Here is a 5,503-nt window from a genome sequence, read left to right on the forward strand (position 1 = left end):
GTCCCAGTTCTACAACCATAGCAATATTTCTGAGTCTGCAAAGTGTGTTGTATTATATAAAGGCACTGGATTAAATGATTTCTAAACCCCATTCAATGTTGAATAATTGTAGCAACGATTTTTGCGAAATAGTTAAGGAAGAGTTGAGGAACAAGGGTGAGGGAGAATAAATCCATTTGGGAAAGAGAGTTAAAATCTCCTCTACATATAAGATAGAAAATAAAGTTTATTAAAAAACAAAAACATAAAAACAACTGAACAACAGTCTTGACTGCCTCTTCCCCTTTGGCTGATATACAACTTGCCTAACATTTTAGAAGCCCACCTTTATTTCTTTTCTTTCTCTTTACTGAGATAATTTTTGTTTCTTTTTGCAGCAAAATTCCTTGCACAGTTGTCGACACTTATTGCTTCCAAATAGTCCCCTCAATTTCTTTTTTAAACCAACTCCAAATAGAGGGATTGTTTTTTCCTCCTTGAAAATGTTTTTTTCTAAAAGTCATCAATAATATTTATGTTTCTAAATCTAATGGCCAAGTTTCTATTATTGTTGACCTCCTAGCAGCAGCATATAATACAGTTGTTCATTCTCTTCTTAAAATATTTTATTCTATGGTTTCCTGGACACCACATTCTCATTGTCTTCCCCTTTTCATTTTGGTTGCATATCCTCAGGCTCTTTGCTGATTCCTCCATCTCTCCCTAACGTTTTGTTTGTTCACAAATTCTTTATATTTCCAGCTGTTGAGACAACACTTTTGAGAGTTGAGGTTACCTCTAGCAGCAAAACCAGAGCCAACTCTTAAGCAGCCAGAATGCTACGCAAATGGAATACATGACCATTTCTCTTTTAGAACCTTCTTTGTTCTCCACTTCCAGAAGTTGTAGACATCTATTTAGTTTGATTATCTGTCATCCTAATGAAGCTGCATCTACAACAGTCATGTCATCTGAAGTTCCTTCAATCATTGTACCTATATTTAAAATGCTATACATGGAGTCAGTTCTGACCAGCTGTCCATTTTGGCAAACAGCATTTTCACTCATAGAGCACTCTCTTTTTAGCCTGCCAATTGCATGGATTTCTTCATTTTGAGGGGTTGGAGGAGGTCTTTCTAAATCCAGAAAATCTAGTGGTCTTTCACTTAGCATAAGCACATGAGGTGGTGTTTTTAGTGCCAGTGGAGTTGATTGCGTAAGGTCAAGATCTGCTGGTCTTGAAAGTGGAATGTCTTCATTATTTCCTGATACAACAATTCCCCCTGGAACCTGCATAATCACACGAGCATTTGAAACTCCTTCTCGCAATCCTTGTTCAAGGTCAGCATTTGGTGGTGCTACCTTTAATTTTTCCAGGACCTTCAATTCCCTGACCAATACCTTTGGTGTATTCCATTTCATACTGAATTCAACTAATTTCTACCACCTCAGCAGCAGTGGAAGAAGGAAATGCTGCCCCACTCACTAAATGTGTACCAACTACTGCTTGCTTTTGGGCATTATCTGCTTCTGTGCTTCATATTAAATCCTTTAACTTGCTTATGCATGTGCTGGATTTACAGCCACTTTTGTCCCCCTGGGCCTGCTGGAGGGTCTCTGGTGAGGGACACTGCCTGCTGGTCCCAGAGACCATTGACCAAGCACAGGGAAGCCCTCCCTAACTTTTGAATATTGAAATGCCCTGGGGTTCAGTCCATGTTTCTCTTCTCTATTTATATTCATATCGTTGGTGATCTCTTCTAGTCACATGTTTTTAAATTTTCTCAGTAGGCTAATGACTCCTATATTCATATTTCTTGTCCAGTTCCTATTCTTGAGCTTCAGTTGTTATAACTAATACTTTTCTCAAAACTTGCAGCACTTGTAGTTTCCCATATCTCATTTAATGACAAGTCCATTCTTTAAGTGGCTCAAGACAGAAATCTTGAGATCATCTTTAATTTCATTTTTTTCTCACACTTTGCATTCAAACCATATGAGTCCTTGGATTCATCTAATATACCCAAAATTGATTCCTCCCATCTATGAAGAAATAGCCTATATCAGAAAACAACCCTCATTGTGAGAACTAAAAATTGTACAAATACAACACACACACACACACACACACACACACATACACACACTGCTTTTGTAAGCATCAGAGAACAACTGAGTCAGCTAGACTCTAGGAGGAACAAAAATCCCAAAGAAAAAGGAAAAATTACATTGCATTTTCTCACTTAAGAATTTGCCAATTTTAATGGAAGAAACTAAGGGAACAAACAGAAAATAGCAGTTCAGAGTTGCTGACAATTGCATGGCCAGGGAGGAGAAACAAAAACGTGTTCGGGGCTCACCAATTAGGGGATATTTTGGAAATATCAGGTTGTTATTTGAAAGTTCTGGAGGAATTCTAGGAGTAAAGGAAAATTGGAAATAGACAAGTTCTTCAGGATGACTGAAATTCAGTCTCAGATTATATCAAACCTTTTTGGATCAAGGTTATTTACTTTTCTCTAACTACCTGACAGGAATTCTTTAAAAATTACATCTTCTTTTTGAGGAAGGTAGTATCATCCTGAAGCTCTGAAATTTCAAATACAATCTCCAGAATTTAGTCAAAATGTAACAGGTATGCAAAATAATCCACAAAAAAGCAAAAGAAACAAACTAAAAAACAGGAGCAAATGGTCAAATCCAAGAGAAAATAACTGGAGTTATCATACACAGACTTTAAAGTTACTGTGATAAGTATGTTGGCTAAAATATATGACAAGATGGAGAATATCACCAGAAAATAAAATCTGTACTAAAATAGAAAATGCATATTTTGGAATTGAAAATTACAATATTTACAATAAATGACTTCACAGATAGATTTAACCACACATTGAACAAGTATAAAACTAGTGAACTGGCCTTTAGGTGAGTAAAAATGTCCAATGTAAAACACAGAGAGAAAAAAGGAATTATAAGAAACACCTAATGTATGAGACATGGGTAAAATTTGTAATATAGCTGTAATGCGATCTTTGAATGGGATGAGTGAGAGAAGGGGCAGAAGCAATACGAAAAAAGTAACTGGGAATTTTCACAACTGGCAGAAAAAAATTAAACTACAAATTAAGGAAGCTCTACAAAGGTAAGAAGGAGATATAAAAGGACCTCTGCACCTAGTTACATCATTAAAAAAACAAACAAAAAACTGCTGAAAACCAGCAACAAACAAAAAGTCTAAAAGCAGCCAGAGAAAAATAAAGGCATAACACTGTTAAATAGGAAGAGTAAAACTGAAGGCTAACTTTTCAATCAGAACAACAGAAACCAAAAGAAAACAGAATGAATTTTTTTAAAGACCTGAAAGAACATACCAGCCAACCTAGATTCTAAGTTTCTTGAAAATATCCTTCAAAATGATAGCTATGTAAAGATGTTTATAGATAAACAAATTGAAAGACTGTTTTGCCTACAAACTTAAACAAAAGAAATATAAAAGGGAATTCCTAGAACAAAAGCTAAATTATCCCAAGAAAATATGGCAATGCAGGCAGGGAGACTACAAGAGAGATGTATAGGTAAATAAGAAGTAACATTGATTAAAACAATCTCAATGTTTTGAGAGGTTTAAAATATATGCAAAATTAAAATACAGGAATACAGTAAGATAACATATGGGAAGGAATGTATGGAATTAAAGAGTTCTAAGTTCTTATTCTAAGTTTGGGCAGTGGTAAAAGTATAGGCCTAGAGAAGACCTTTAGTAAATAAATATATTTGATTTTTTAAATTCATTGTTTCTCAAAGTGTGATCACATTTCTTCCATCATTTATCATAACTGGAAATACTGTTGAGTGGAACATACTTTAGGAAATATTGATGCTACACTTACCAGGATTGTTGTAAATCTATAGCCACCAATGGCATTCATGGGAGGAAAAAAATAAATATCTGAAAAATTCTGAAAGATGATATTAGGGAAAATCTCTCAGACCAATTCTGCAGGCCTGATTTTGTGTAGGGAGGTTGAATTTCTATTCTGTATTCCTTCAGCATAGGTATATTTTTGTGTGATATAAATATTGACCTAATCATATATTGATGTCTATGCTTTCTTAAATTATTTTACCCATAGGTGCAAACCTAATATTAGGTTTGTATTAGATTGCTAGATCACATATATCTAGTTTGTTTCTTTTGAATTCCACAAAGAAATTTAAATAAAGCTTTCAAAATATAACATAAGATATTTTGAAAAATTTTAGGCCCATTCTTACACACATTACAGGCCAACTTTTTAACTAGATATTTTCTCCTCTTCACCTAATTCAATTTTTGATTATATGGTTCTTTTAGACTATAATTATACTAATTACAGAGATTCTTCTTGAAAATCAGATTGTGCTACTTCCACACTGCCTCAAATTAATAGCAGTAATATAGGGATAAAAATTTACTCAGCAAAGTATATTAGCAATTCAGAATAAGTTTCATAAATAAGGATATAGCATAATTCTATTATTTTAATTACCATGTGCTTAAAGAGGAAAAGGGAAAATTCTTAATTTTTTAGTTAACCCTTGAGAAATTAGACAATTTAATTCAATAAGCTCCTTAATACTATTTATACAAAAGCAAAACTAAACAAATGGGACTACAGCAAATTAACTTCTGCACAGCAAAGGAAACTATCAACAAAATAAAAAGGCAACCTAGTAAGTGGGAGAAACTATTTTCAAATCACATATCTGATAAGGAGTTAATATCCAAAAATTATAAAGAACTTGTACAACTCAGTAGCAAAAAAACAATCTGATTAAAAATGGGCAGAAGACCTGAATAGACATTTTTCCATAGAAGACATACAGATGGCAAACAAGTACATGAAAAGAATGTTTAACATCATTAGTCATCAGGGAAATGCGAATCAAAACCACAATGAGATGTCAACTCACAATTGTTAGAATGGCTATTATCAAAATGACAAGGAATAACAAGTATTGGCCAGGATGTGGAGAAAGGGAACCCCTTGTGCACTGTTGGTGGAAATATAACTTGGTGCAGCCACTAGGAAAAACAGTGTGAAGAGTCCTCAAAAAAAATTAAAAATAGAACTACCATATGATCCAACAATTCTACCTCTGGGTATTTATCCAAAGAAAATGAAAACCCTAACTCAAAAAGATATTTTTGCTCTCATATTCATTGCAGCATTATTTACAATAACCAAGATATGGAAACAACCTGTGTCCATCCATGTATGGATGGATGGATAAAGAAGATGTGGTGTATACATACAATGGAGTATTATTCAGTCACAAAAAAAAAAAAATCTTGTCATTTGGAACAACGTGAATGGACCTCAAGGGCATCATGCTAAGTGAAACAAGTCAGAGAAAGATAAATGACAAATACCATACAATCTCTTTTATATTTGGAATATGATAAACAAAACAAACAGACAAAAAACAAGCACATAAATACAGAGAATAGATTGTTGGTTGCCAGAGGTGGAGGGTGAGA

The 5,503-nt window shown here is 34.0% G+C and overlaps 1 pseudogene across 1 annotated transcript; it reads right to left on the reverse strand.

Annotated features, from left to right (window-relative positions):
• Positions 1–222: 222 nt before the first annotated feature.
• On the reverse strand, positions 223–5,263 carry LOC309656418 (mitochondrial fission factor pseudogene; annotated as a pseudogene). Its single transcript has one exon. The product of its transcript is annotated as a mitochondrial fission factor pseudogene (transcript).
• Positions 5,264–5,503: the final 240 nt, after the last annotated feature.

This window comes from Balaenoptera physalus, assembly GCF_965194825.1.
Source record: "Balaenoptera physalus genome assembly, chromosome: 1".
NCBI lineage: Eukaryota > Metazoa > Chordata > Mammalia > Artiodactyla > Balaenopteridae > Balaenoptera > Balaenoptera physalus.